The sequence below is a fragment of the Xenopus laevis genome, chromosome 6S, assembly GCF_017654675.1.
Source record: "Xenopus laevis strain J_2021 chromosome 6S, Xenopus_laevis_v10.1, whole genome shotgun sequence".
In the NCBI taxonomy this organism is placed as follows: domain Eukaryota; kingdom Metazoa; phylum Chordata; class Amphibia; order Anura; family Pipidae; genus Xenopus; species Xenopus laevis.
This window is the reverse complement of record NC_054382.1, coordinates 52,617,161-52,632,643: the sequence shown is the minus strand read 5'-3', so window position 1 is coordinate 52,632,643 and position 15,483 is coordinate 52,617,161.

Below are 15,483 nucleotides of genomic sequence, written 5' to 3'. Positions count from 1 at the left end.
TAAATTGTTCAGATGATTTGTGAGTGTACATCACTGGAAAGATTTTTGTTTTTTTATATTGAATAATATTGAACTGTTGACTGGATTATACAGCTGTACAGGAATAACCTTGGTTGTGGACTCTCTGGTAGTATGTGCTTTTATTCTCAATGTCCAGGTCTTAGGCCGATTGGACCAATTGCGCCCAATCGGGCCCCGCGCCCATTGGGGCCCCGCACAGCAGCTCAGATAGAGTCCCCCGTGTGTGCAGACAGCAGCGTGTGCAGAAATTTTGCAGGGCGCACTAAACTTTTCTACCAGTAGGGGGCGGGCAGCAGAAGTGAGCCGGAAACAGAAGAGCTGAACGGGAAAACATTAGCACTTGTGCAGTGCTTTGAATTTCCCTCCTTATTAGTTCCTGCTGATGAAGGGGAGGGAGAGAATTTTCTGACGCTGTTTTACAATTCCCCCCTCTCCCAGGGCAGGTAAGAGCATCTTCACTGATATGGGTGGAACTATTCTTTAGTTTTTCCCTAACTTCTATGCAACTTCAGGCTGATTATCTCTGCATGTGACTTGCTTATATTTTAAATTCTGCAATGTGTGAGTTTGCTGTCTATCAATCATGTTAAAGTTGCCTTATATGTTACAAAAAAGTGTTTTTAGTCTATTTTTGTGAAAGAATTCTTCATTTTTGTCTGTGTAATAGCAAATTACAAGCATTCTTGTGTCCTACAGATGTCTGTTTCAAAGCACTCCCCCACTCTGTGATGCCAGACACAGCTCAGAATGAATGCAATCTTTTCTAATCTGGCAGCATAAATCTAGTTTCTCGGCACAATCCCACATCGAATAGCCCTAGCTCATGCTGCTGTGAATAGTTATAGTTCAGCAGATTAATAATAGTAATATTATTGTGTGTGGTAAATAGACCTTTATGAAAATCCAGTTTGGATACATTTTAATGCAGATTTATTTACCCCATATGGGACACTTGTCATAACTTATGTCATGATACTGATACTATCACTGCACAGTTTAATTATTCACAGCAGTCCTGCCGTGCTTTATGGCAGCTGAGATTCTAGCTATCTGTATAACAGAGCATTCTGTCCCAGTGGCTGCACAGATCCTATCTGATCCTCATTGTAAGCAGCAGTCCTGTCCTGCTTTATGGCAGCTGAGATTCTAGCTATCTGTATAATAGAACATTCTGTCCCAGTGGCTGCACAGATCCTATCTGATCCCCATTGTAAGCAGCAGTCCTGTCCTGCTTTATGGCAGCTGAGATTCTAGCTATCTGTATAACATAGCATTCTGTCCCAGTGGCTGCACAGATCCTATCTGATCCCCATTGTAAGCAGCAGTCCTGCTTTATGTGCTGTTTTCTATGCAAGCCATGACAGACTTTTTGCACCTGTTCACAGGTTTTATCTAATATTCCTCTGTATAATTGTGTCCAATGAACAGATTAAAAAAACTAATATTCCAGTGGAGTTGTCAGCTATCACCCTCACCCCCAAGCTTCTCCTCACAATTTTAAGTACTTTGTTGTTTTTCCAGCCAAGAAAATATCGATGCACTAAATTAGGTTAAAAAAATAATTTTATAAAACAAATAGTTTCACAGCAGGAATAGTCTGTACAGAGAGATCCCATAAAACTACGGCAGCATAGGTATTCCATGTACTAAGCACAATTCAGCAGGAACAGCCCCCTAGTCCAAGTCTGTACAGAGAGATTCCATAAATGAATACCAGCATTTTCCTTTACCATAGAGCAGGAAGGTCAGAGAAGTTTATTAAAGAATGCATCATGCATTTATTATAAAAATGTATAGCTTCATGGTAATCCATGGTACTCTACACACATTTTACACTAGTAACCAAAATTTGCACAAATTATTTTTTTTGTGCATATAGCCTAAAAAATGAGGGAGCATTGTCTCTCAGCTGCCCTGCCTGCCCCAACCCCAACTGGCTGCAGTCAGCGAAAAGCAGACACTATTTGCCACCCACCCTGGAACCCTATGGCAGTCAGCAAAATTCCATCAAAGGGGCCCCGCCAAAATGGTTCCAATTGGGCCCCGCAGTTGGTAAGACCGGCCCTGTCAATGTCAATGCATACTTTGGTGCACCTGGGATGTATCCTATGAAAATGTGCTTAAAGTGGACCTGTCACCCAGACACAAAATAAAAGTTTATAATAAAAAGCTATAATAAAAGCTGTATAATAAAAGTCCTTTTCAAATTAAACATGGAATCCAATTTATATTTTTTATTAAAGCATTCATAGCTGTTGTAAGCTCATTTAAACATCTCAGCTGTCAATCAAATATTGTCTGCCCCTCCTCTATGCCCTGGGCATAGAGGTGGGGCAGACAATTACTTTTTACTTTCCATTCAGCACTTTCCCCAGTTCACTTAATTGTTTAATTGTGTAGCCAGGGCATGGGGATGGACACGTGGTCACCCATTCTGGTGCACAAACAAGATTCTGAGATGATGCAAGGCTTGTCTTAATAACAGTGTCCACAAAATGGCTCCTGCCTGCTTGCTATAATTATGAATTCCCAGAATGAAGGAAATAATATTCAAATAATTTATATAGTGTAATTAAAGTTCATTTTGCTTGACTGATGTGATAAAATAGGATTATGAATCATTTTTTTGGGTGACAGGTCCCCTTTAATAGGGCCATGATGTTGGCGAGCCAAAACAAAACTTTTATATATAGTTACATAGTTAGTTAAATTGGGTTGAAAAAAGACAAAGTCCATCAAGTTCAACCCCTCCAAATGAAAACACAGCATCCATACACACACCCCTCACTACTTTTAATTAAATTCTGTATACCCATACCTATACTAACTATAGAGCTTAGTATCACAATAGCCTTTGATATTATGTCTGTCCAAAAAATCATCCAAGCCATTCTTAAAGGCATTAACTGAATCAGCAATCACAACATCACTCGGCAGTGCATTCCACAACCTCACTGTCCTGACTGTGAAGAACCCCCTACGTTGCTTCAAATTAAAGTTCTTTTCTTCTAGTCTAAAGGGGTGGCCTCTGGTACGGTGATCCACTTTATGGGTAAAAAGGTCCCCTGCTATTTGTCTATAATGTCCTCTAATGTACTTGTAAAGTCTAATCATGTCCCCTCGCAAGCGCCTTTTCTCCAGAGAAAACAACCCCAACCTTGACAGTCTACCCTCATAATTTAAGTCTTCCATCCCTCTAACCAATTTAGTTGCACGTCTCTGCACTCTCTCCAGCTCATTTATATCCCTCTTAAGGACTGGAGTCCAAAACTGCACTGCATACTCCAGATGAGGCCTTACCAGGGACCTATAAAGAGGCATAATTATGTTTTCATCCCTTAAGTTAATGCCCTTTTTTATGCAAGACAGAACTATATTTGCTTTAGTAGCCAATTTTCACAATTTGTACACGTCATTGTCCTCACTGATCTAAAAGTCAATTCAAAGTACAGCAGTTGGTTCAGTTATTAGAATATTAGAAGTTTGGCTGTATTTCAGGTATAGTTTATATTGTTTAGTTTACAAATTAATGGCCAGATTCTGCTCAGGAGCACAAAAACGTGTCAGGCATACTATGTTTTGTATGAAATGCCAGGCTATATTTTAAGATATTTAGATATTAATTTTAGAATTTAGGGGTAAATATATATATTTTTTTTAATCTTGTACTTTCAAATTTAGTATTTGTGGCTGACATGTACAGTATGTTGTTAAAGACAAGATATATAGTGAATCATAATTGTGAATTAGTTTTATCCATTTGATAAATCCAACCCTAATGTAATATGTTATAGTAAGTTACATAGTAACATAGTAAGTAAGGTTGAAAAAAGATACATGTCCATTAAGTTTAACCTTTTAGGTTTTTTTTTTAATCTGCCTAACTGCTAGTTGATCCAGAGGAAAGCAAAAAAAAAAAACATCTGAAGCCTCTCCAATTTACCTCAGAGGGGGGAAAATTCCTTCTTGACTCCAAAATGGCAATTGTACTAGTCCCTGGATCAACTATGAGCTATCTCCCATATCCCTGTATTCCCTCACTTGCTAAAAAGCTATGCAACCCCTTCTTAAAGCTATCTAATGTATCAGCCAGTGCAACTGATTCAGAGAGAGAATTCCACATCTTCACAGCTCTCACTGTAAAAAAACCCTTCCAAATATTTAGGCGGAACATTTTTTGTTTTAATCGGAATGGGTGACCTTGTGTCAGCTGGAAAGACCTACTGGTAAATAAAGCATTAGAGAGATTTTTATATGATCCCCTTATATATTTATACATAGTTATCATATCTCTCCTTAAGTGCTGTTATGTTTTGAGTAGCCGAGAATGAGTAGAGTATAACAGTGCTTTATTAGCAGGCTCATGCCTGCTAATACACAACAGTAACAGCATTACACAACAGTAACTTTCACTTTTAAGCTACCAGGAAGTATGCATAGTACAAGGCTGGGCACAGTGACATCTACAGGCCTTTTGTATAAACACCACATTTTCCCCCTATAGTAGGAAAGCATTTGGACAACTATAATAAACAGCAACAATTAAACAGTATGCATTTTAAAACAATATTATACATTCTTCACATTACAAAGTCCTTGGTCCATGCAGGTAGTTTTCTGATTCTCTCAGTATGCCTTATAGGTTCACTTTCTTTAAGCCTATTGCAGTTGACATCAGGAGTAGGAAAATGTCCTTCATCAAATGGAGCTTCTCCAAAGTCATATCTAACAGGAGGACTTGCATTCCATATGTGTCCATCAGACAGTTCATATGTGTATGGTCCTCGCTGGCATCTCACTTCAATTGGTGTAGTAAATATAGATTGTCTTTGTTACAGTATTCCTGGTTTCTTAATTCTGACTAAAGATCCAGGCTGAAAGTGTAATTCTCTTGCACCACGTTTTCTGTCAGTATAAGCCTTGCATTTGGCTTGTTGACGTTTCACAATGTAAAAGTCACAGTTTGCAGTATCTAATTCAAATTGTACAGTCACTGGCAAGCAACCAAGCACAGGGATTGGATCCTTTAAGTAACTGATCAGTTTCAGGGCAGGTGCAACAAGCAGATCTTTTGCAGTATTTCAAGAAAATATCCTTTGGTAGTTTAGAAACAGCTGAACCTGTATTAAGCATCAGGTTAATGGAGTGTCCTTTGTCAGCAAAAGGAGTACTGACACTGCATATAAACTTGTCTGGAAAAAATGTACCCGCTTTATCTACACTTAATACTGTGACATTTGTAGTAGTGACTTCATGAACATCTTTAGCAGAACTACGGCCGATCTTAGCAAAATGTCCTACTTTTGTGCATTTGCGGCACCGTTTAGCTTTTGCAGGACATGTAACATGATTTGCAGTGTGTTGTTTTGAACCACAGCAAAAGCAGTATTTTCTATTTGTATTTGCTGCACGGTTTTGCAGTGTAGGTGAATCCCTTTCCTTAGCACCGTATTTTGCCTGTGCATTATTAGGCCACAGTGCTGAATTCACAATCTGTACATTCCAAGCAGTTCCCTGATTGAGAGTTTTAGCCTCTGTCACTGCTGTTTTAATTTGGCTAGCAACTGTAATAGCCGTTGCAAGGGTTTAATCCTGCTCTATGAGCAGTCTCTCTAATGCGAGGTGAGTTTGTTTTTTCCCACTATTTGGTCTCATAGCATTTCATCTGTTAGATTCCCAAAGTCACAGGTAACAACCAGCTCTCTCAAAGCTGCTACAAATTCTGCTACAAATTGTTCTGTGGATTCACCATTATGTTGCCCATAATTTATATCTTTCAGCAACCACATTTACTCTTGGCACGAAAAAGTTCTTTAAAGCAGTAAGAGCAGTTTCATAAGTATCATCAGGTAATGGTAATGTATAGAATATACGCTGTCCCTCTGCTTCCAGGCAGTTAATAAGTAAAGCACACTTTCTAGCAGCAGAAATCTCCCCTTGGTCAGCAGCAATAATGTAATTTTCAGACATAGCCAAGCAGTAAAAGGTATGGTAGGCTCACCAGGGTTTGGAAGAAAAGGTGCAGGCTGCTGTAGAGGTAGAAGATCCATCTCTTGTCAATCTGTTATGTTTTGGGTAGCCGAGGATGAGTAGAGTATAACAGGGCTTTATTAGCAGGCTCATGCAGGCATTGCACAACAGTAACTTTCACTTTTAAGCTACCAGGAAGTATGCATAGTATAAGTCTGGGCACAGTGACATCTACAGGCCATTTGTATAAACACCACAAGTGCCTCTTCTCCAGTGTGAACATCCCCAATTTGGCCAGTCTTTCCTCATAGCTAAGATTTTCCATACCTTTTACCAGCTTAGTTCCAGCCCTTCTCTCTAATACAATAATGTCCTGTTTGAGTGATGGAGACCAAAACTGTACGGCATATTCTAGATGGGGCCTTACAAGTGCTCTATACAGTGGAAGAATGACCCCCTCCTCCCGTGACTCTATGCCCCCCTCCCCATAGGCGGATGGTGATTTTTTTGTTTGGGTAGGCTTAAAAATGGTAAGTATCTACAGTCATATGAAAAAGTTTTGGAACCCCTATTAGCCTGCATAATAATTTGCTCCATTTTAACAAAACAGATAACAGAGGTATGTCTTTCATCTCCCAGAAACTGGGGTGTTTTCTTTAGTGAAGCAGCATTCAGTTGTTTGAAAATAAATCAAATGTGAAAAACTGCTCTGCAAAAATGTGGGTACCCTTGTAATTTTGCTAATTTGAATGCATGTAACTGCTCAATACTGATTACTGGCAACACCAAATTGGCAGGTGTGTCCAATCAAAAGAAAAGTGGCCAATTACAAGTTGGGCTTCTTTTTGACTCTCCTCTGAAGAATGACAGCATGCGATCCTCAAAGCAACTCTCAAAAGATCTGAAAACAAAGATTGTTTGGTATCATGGTTTAGGGGAAGGCTACAAAAAGCTATCTCAGATGTTTAAACTGTCAGTTTCAACTGTAAGGAATGTAATCAGGAAAGGAAAGTGCTTTGGACTGATGAGACAACAATGGAGTTATTTGGTTATAACAAAAAGCGCTTTGCATGGCGGAAGAAGAACACTGCATTCCATGATAAACACCTGCTACCTTCTGTCAAATTTGGTGGAGGTCCCATCATGCTGTGGGGCTGTGTGGCTAGTTCAGGGACTGGGGCCCTTGTTAAAGTCGAGGGTCATATGAATTCAACCAAAAATCAACAAATTCTTCAAGATAATGTTCAAGCATCAGTCACAAAGTTGAAGTTACGCAGGGGTTGGATATTCCAACAAGACCCTAAACACACTTGGAAATCTACAAAGCCATTTATGCAGAGGGAGAAGTTCAATATTCTGGAATGACCATCACAGTCCCCCGACTTGAATATCATGGAAAATCTATGAGATGATTTGAAGCAGACTGTCCATGCCTGGAAGCCATCAAATGTATCTGAACAGGAGAGATTTTGTATGGATGAATGGTCAAAAATACCCACATCCAGAATCCAGACACTCATCAAAGGCTATAGGAGGCAACTAGAGGCTGTTACAACTAAGGTTAAACTAAGTATTGATGTAATGTTGGGGTGCCCAAATGTATGCACCTGTCTAATTTTGTTATGATGCATATTGTATATTTTCTGTTAATCCATTAAACATTATGTAACTGCTGAAATACTACTGTTTCCATAAGGCATGTTATATATTAAAAGGAAGTTGCTATGACAAATCAAAAAAATGACAAACAAAACTCTAAAGCAGGGCTCCCCAACCTTTTGAACCCGTGAGCAACATTCAGAAGCAAAAGAAGTTGGGGAGCAACACAAGCATGAAAAATGTTCTTGGGGTGCCAAATAAGGGCTGTGATTGGCCATTTAGTAGCCCCTATGTGGATTATCAACCTACATTGAGGCTCTGTTTGGCAGTACACCTGGTTTTTATACAACCAAAACTTGTCTCTAAGCCTGGAATTCAAAAATAAGCTCCTGCTTTGAGGCCACTGGGAGCAACATCCAAGGAGTTGGGGAGCAACATGTTACTCATGAGCTACTGGTTGGGGATCACTGCTCTAAAGAATTAAGAGGGGTTCCCAAACTTTTCATATGACTGTATCTGCAATAACCATCAATACAATAGACTTACCAATGGTTTTTTGTCACACACATGTTGATAACTCTGTAGTTGCAGTGTCGGACTGGGGTGCTTGGGGCCCACCAGGAAACCTCAACTCAAGGGCCCAAACCCCCACCCCACTACAAAATAGCGCCCACATTTTTTTTTACATTTAATTTTGAAATCTGGCATGGGATGCCCCAGGTGCCCCCAGTCAGGTGACTTGTGCTCTGAAAAACCTCAGTCACTCTTTACTGCTGTACTGCAAGTTGGAGTGATATCACCCTCTCCCTTCCCCCCGGCAGCCTAACAACAGAACAATGGGAAGGTAACCAGATAGCAGCTCCCTAACACAAGATAACAGCTGCCTGGTAGATCTAAGAACAACACTCAATAGTAAAATCCAGGTCCCACTGAGACACATTCAGTTACATTGAGTAGGAGAAACAACAGCCTGCCAGAAAGCAGTTCTATCCTAAAGTGCTGGCTCTTTCTGGAAGCACATGACCAGGCAAAATGACCTGAGATGCACCTACACATCAATATTACAACTAAAAAAAAATACACTTGCTGGTTCAGGAATGAGATTTTATATTGTAGAGTGAATTATTTGCAGTGTAAACAGTGTCATTTAGAAATAAACCAGAATCCCTTTAAAATTAACTTTTAGTATGACCCAGAGAGTGATGTTCTGAGACAATTTGCAATTGGTCTTCATTTTTTTTTAATTTGAGTTTTTTAATTACTAAGCATTAAGCATTTTGTTCAACTCTCCAGCACTGATCTGGTTGCTAAGGTCTAAATTACCCTAGCAATCAGGCATTGGTTTGAGTCAGAAGAAGAAGGCAAATAGCATAAAAATGAAAGAGGCAAAATAAATAATACAATAAGGCAAATAACAATAAATAACGAAGAGCAATTAAAAAGTTGCTAAGAATTGTCCATTCTATAACAAGATAAAAGTTAATTCAAAGGTATACTATCCCTAAGAAGTTGAAAAAAACTTGTCTGTCATTCCCACCCTTGTAACATTGACACAAAGAACATTTAAACATTTATTTTTTTTTAAATAAGTTTTTTTAGATTTTTGTTTAGTTAGACCAAAATCGGTACCTGTGCCACCTTCTGTTATAATGCTGCAGCAGGGGGTTCACAATTGGAGGCTCCCGAGCAGCCAGTAACTCCCTATTTTATTTTGCAGTTGATTTGTTTTTTTTGTTGGTAAGTTAAAGCTGTGACCCTTAGTCATTTGACCAAGAATGGTTAGTTATAAAGAGAGTTAGAATTTTAGTCTAAAACAGGCCAGAACTGCAGTTTACAATGGTTATGAAATAGCATCTGTGCCTATGGGACAGAATGTTCTGGTATACAGATATACATGTAGATAGAATCTTAGCCATAAAGTAGGGCTGGGCTGCTGCTTACAATGTGGATCAGTTAGGATCTGTGCCACTGTCAAAGAATGCTCTGTTATAAATATAATTTAGATCTCAGCCATAAAACAAGATATAACTTTTTGACCACTGTCAGATAATGCTTTTTTATTAAAACTATAAAACAATATGTAAGAATAAATAAAGATAACCACCAGAAATCCATCCATGGGCTTTCGTGATTTCACATACAACCACTGCAGACTTCAGTACATACACTTCTGCTCTGATTTCACTGCCCCCAACACCAGCCTGGTTCCTACCTTCGCTATTCCTCTGTTCTGTTGACTTCACTACTTCTGGAACAGACAGTCAATGCTATCTCTTCCATGTGCACATAAAACTGACCTTTCTAAAGTTGTAGGAATGGCTGATGAACAGCCGATACTGACACGCAGCACGTTAATCACTTGACTACATTGCTTACAACAATAAACAAACTGTGTGTTGTAGGGAGCCCTTCAAAGAAAAGAATTTGCCAATGTAGAGATGCTGCATCTTAAATCTTCAGTCCTGCTACAGAACTGCTGCAGCCTCACCAAGCCTTCATTATAATCCGACAATACCGGGTCACCTGGGTCAGTTGGCTGCCTCCTGAATTGCTGCCTGAAACGTAGAATTTACGTGCAGACGCAGTGCAGCCAATCACCAGCAGGAAAGCAGGGATGGGCCAATTGATCATGTTATGACAGGGGCCTCAGCAGCTCGGCTCCAACCAGAGGACAGTACTGGCAGGCAGGCAGCTATGGGCGGAAGCAGAGACAGGCTTGGCAATAGCCAGCAGTACCGCTCGCTGCCTCACTCGCTCCCTCTTACAGTAACACTGGACACGGCCGCGTCTCTCTCTCCTCCCCCACAGGACACGTCATCATCAGGCGACAGGCGCAGTCGCACAGCCACAGTTCAGTGAGCAGGTTTGACAGCGGCAGCGCTGCAGGGGCCATTGATCCGGAAAAAAAAACGGAGCGATGACAAAAATATATATATAAAAAAAAAATAGAGCGTGGTTGTGGGGGCCCACAAGGACTGGGGCCCACCGGGATATTTCCCGGTGTCCCGGTGGGCCAGTCCGACACTGTGTAGTTGTAATGCAAAAATGTTGTTTGTAGCAGTGCAGGGTAACAAGAAAAAAACATTTTTTAAAACAAATGATGTTGGTCTTTTAAGGTTGGATTTTTTTTCCACTCTATTCAGTCATGTTAGATTGATTCATGGATTATATGTAATTTTTTGTCCCCACACTTCTTTTGTTTTTTTCTATTAGATGCCAGCATGCCCAGCCCTTGGCAGCATTAGCCCCCAGCAAAAACCTCTACAGCAAGGCAGTTCTCCTTACGTCCCAGCAGAATTATATCTCTTGCACACTAAACACAAACTATCATTCCCTAGTAATATAAACCCATACAGCCCCAAAGGATCTTGATCCCAGACTTTTTACACACCTTCACTTCTTTACATAGAATCCCCAGTTCAGTGATTTCTCCGTGTAGTTCCGCCCACTGCTGGCTGGTCTAAACTTTCACTGGGAAGCAGGGCAGGCATGAGCAGCAGAGTCTGAGAGTAAGGATTTAACTCATCTACCAGCAAGGTGGAGTACATTATGGATAGATTATTACAGTATTAACACTTGCATCTCTTCACATGTTAACACTGCTTATTGAAGCTGACAGTGCCATGATGATGTAAGTTTTTCACCTGCTGACTCCCTGAGTTTTTTTAGTTAGATACTTGTGCAGCATAATGCTTAGGTTTGGGGAGGCTTAGCCTTCCCCAGCCTTCATTAAAATCCGCCTATGCCCCTCCCACATTCTATATGCTACCAAAAGTCCACAAGAATATATCCAAACCTCCCGGACGCTCAGTTTTGTCAGGTAAAGGAAACCTGTGTGAAAAGGCCAGCCAATATATAGACTCTAAATTAAGGAGATTTGTGGCCAACCTCCCTTCATATATCAAAGATACAGGGGATTTACTACACAAATTACAGGACATCAGAGTGTATGAAGGGACTCTATTGGTGGGCTGTGATGTGGAGTCCTTATATTCCTCCATTTTGCATAAACATGGCTTGCAGGCTGTTAGATTCTTCATGGAGACAGAGAGCAATTGGGATAGCCAGTTTATTGATTTTATTGCTGATCTAACACAGTTCTGTTTGAACCATAATTTCTTTGTCTTAAGTAAGAAGAGTGACCATGGGTGCAGCCTTCACACCCAGCTATGCCAACATCTTTATAGGATGGTGGGAAGCTTTTTGGGTTTTTGGAGATCTGATGGCTCGTTTTACACAACACATATCGGTATGGTTTCGCTATATTGATGACCTGGTCTTCCTATGGACTGGGAGGCGAGAATGCCTTGATGAATTTTTATGTGCACTAAATGATAACGATCTAAACATCAGATGACACGTCATCAGTGACCATAGTATTGATTTTCTTGATGTTACACTAATTTTGTGTGACGATGGGACCATCTCCACAGATCTATACCATAAAGCTACGGCTACCAACTCCATTTCACATTATCAAAGCCATCACCACATGTCTACTAAAAGAGGAATTCCATTGGGTGAATTCCTGTGTCTACGGCGCAATTGTTCTGATGTATCTATTTTCAAACAACGTTCTGTAGAACTCACTAGGAGATTGATGGCAAGAGGTTATTCACGTAATTTAATTCAGAAAGCCTACTCAAGGGCAATTAAGACCCCCAGGAATAGCCTATTTAATCGACCTAGAGTTAAAGACAAGGTGGAAGCTCAACCCACACATTTTATTGGTACTTTCTGCAAGCAATGGCCAGCAATCAATGACGTATTGAAAAAACACTGGCATGTATTGTTGACGGATCCAGTCCTGGCAGTAACGCTTGGACCATGTCCACTTACATGAAGTCAGAGAGCTCCCAATTTGCGAGAGCGCTTGGTCAAAAGCCATTTCACCAAACATCTATCTAAGCCCACAAGAAGGGGGACAATGCGGTGATTGTAAAGCCTGTAAATACATGCACAATCAAACCTCAGTTATAGATAGATTTGGCAAACAATATACTATTACACACAGTTTTACTTGCACCACAGACTGTGTAATATATATGCTCACGTGCCCTTGCAACAAAATTTACATTGGCAAGACAAATTGTGCTTTTAAGAAAAGAGTTCTGGAACATGTATCTAGCATTGATAATGCCCTAGACTGGGTTAAATCTAAAAGAAAATTGCCTCCAGTCAGTAGACATTTCCTGGATTTTCACTCTAGTAAAGGCTTGAAAGCCACTGGTTTGTTCAAGATATCTCTGGGAATCAGGGGGGGGGGGGGTGACCTGGAGTCATCCCTTCTAGCAAAAGAAAGTGAATTCATCTTCATGTTGAATGCTCTAAGTCCACAGGGTATAAATGAAAGTATCACCATGAACATTTTTATTAAATGGTTTGTTTGATTTTGTGAAATAATAATTCTAGATTTCTGATTGCCCAGACATAGGAATAATCAGATCAATAGTTACATCTGGATGTGCTTATCATCTCTAGAATCACATCTCATTTTACGTATGGAATTTGCTTCATCCTGTCTATTAATAACATAACATGTTTATATAGATGTCACTAACTAAATAATAGCTTAGGAGATAGCCTAAAATATGACACTGTTGATTATGTGTTATTAAGTTTCATTTGAAGTAGCCTTTCTGTCTCACATATACGGTATATCCTCTGTGTCCCTATCATACTTTGTTTCAATGTTGCCAATTGGATGATGCTGTGGAGAGATAAGGAGCCAGAATGAATGTACACATTTGCTCCTCCCCTATCCAGCCTCTCTCCTCCATGATTGGCCTGTTTGAATTTTGACAGACGGGAGTTTGGTTATTTATAGGGGCAGTTGTATTGGCGCCACCTTAGCTTTTGATAAAGCTTGCGAGTAGCAAGCGAAATGCACGTCAGGTGCCTAAACTTTTTAGATATCAGGCAGGGGGAAGGAAAAATTATTGGGCTGGAAGGGAGGCAGGGTGGTGTGGAGGTTCTTGCGCCGCTGGATGGAAATAGGCAGAAGCAGTTACTGCCAGGACTTAGCGAAATTCACCACTGATACTGCTAACGGCTGTGCACATCAGGGGAGTTGGGCAGGCGGAATGACAAATTGGTGCTTAAGACACTCAAGGGTGGTTCTAGTAGCAGCCTCTGCGACCCAGTTATCTGGATGTTCTTCGTTCTCCTCCTTCCCCGACCATAACTTGAGCACATACAATACTATTGCGGTCCTATTACCGTGACATCTGCTCTCCCCGCAACCATCCCTCATATCCAGCATTTCCTAATAGAGGAGTGAGATTCGTCATACATATATTTAGTAATCCAATCCTCTATACTCTGTCGATGAGCAGATGACCTTGAGTCAATATAGCTCTCTCTCCTGACTTTATTTCTAACCCTTTGTTTTATGGGCATATTTTAACTACTAATCATTAAAAGTTCACTCACATGGTGGGTTTCTCTAACATAGATTGAGGGGTGGTGCAACTTTATGGGTTATTCTCTCTTCTTTTTGCATTTTGGTTCCCTTTTAATACAGCGCAAGACCATAATTGCCCTTGATGCTGCTGACTGGCATTGCTTGCTACAGCCAAGTTTATCATCTACAAGGACTCCAAGATCCTTTTCCATAATGGATTTGCCTAGTGCAGTCCCATTAAGGGTATAAGTGACTTGGATATTTTTACATCCCAGGTGCATGACTTTATATTTATCAACATTGAATCTCATTTGCCACGTAGCTGCCCAGATTGCCAGTTTGTCAAGATCGTGTTGCAAGGATGCCACATCCTGGATGGAATTAATTGGGCTGGATAGTTTTGTGTCATCTGCAAACACTGATACATTACTTACAACACCCTCCCCTAAGTCATTAATGAACAAGTTAAATAAAAGTGGACCCAATACCGAGCCCTGAGGGACCCCACTAAGAACCTTACTCCAAGTAGAGAATGTACCATTAACAACCACTCTCTGTACCTGATCCTGTAGCCAGTTTCCTATCCATGTGCAAACAACTTCATTAAGCCCAACTGACCTTAGTTTAGAAAGCAGTCATGGGGCACAGTATCAAACGCTTTGGCAAAATCCAAATAGATCACATTTACTGCCCCCTCACTGTCCAGCACCTTACTTACCTCATCATAAAAAGCAATCAAATTTGTCTCACATGACCTATCCTTCATAAAGCCATGCTGATTGCTGCTCATAATGCCATTCACTAGGACAGAATTTTGAATGTGATCCCTTAACAAGCCTTCAAATAATTTGCCCACCAATGCCATTCACTAGGACAGAATTTTGAATGTGATCCCTTAACAAGCCTTCAAATAATTTGCCCACCACAGATGTCAAACATACTGGCCTATAATTGCCAGGCTGAGATCGTAAACCCTTTTTAAATATTGGAATAACATCAGCTTTTCTCCAATCCATAGGCACCATACCAGATGAAAGTGAATCTGAGAAAATCAGAAATAAGGGCTGGTCTAAAACTGAACTAAGCTCTCTTAGAACCCAGTGGTATATGCCATCAGGCCCTGGAGCCTTGTTTACATTAATTTTTATTAAAGCTTTATGAATCATATCCTGAGTCAGCCACTGACTAGATTGAGCTGAGCCATTAGTGCAGCTATAAAGTGAGCCTGTGAACCCAGACTCCTCTATTGTATACACTGAAGAAAATAACTGATTTAGCACATTTGCCTTTTCTGTATCTGTTACAACCATACTGGTACCATTATTTAATGGAGCAACACTCTCAACCTGCATCTTCTTACTATTAATATATTTAAAAAACTTTTTAGGGTTAGTTTTCACCTCCACTGCAATTAACTCTTCATTTTCTTTCTTTGCCTTCCGGATTGCTGATTTACAACATTTATTACAGTGTTTATATTCATTAAAGGA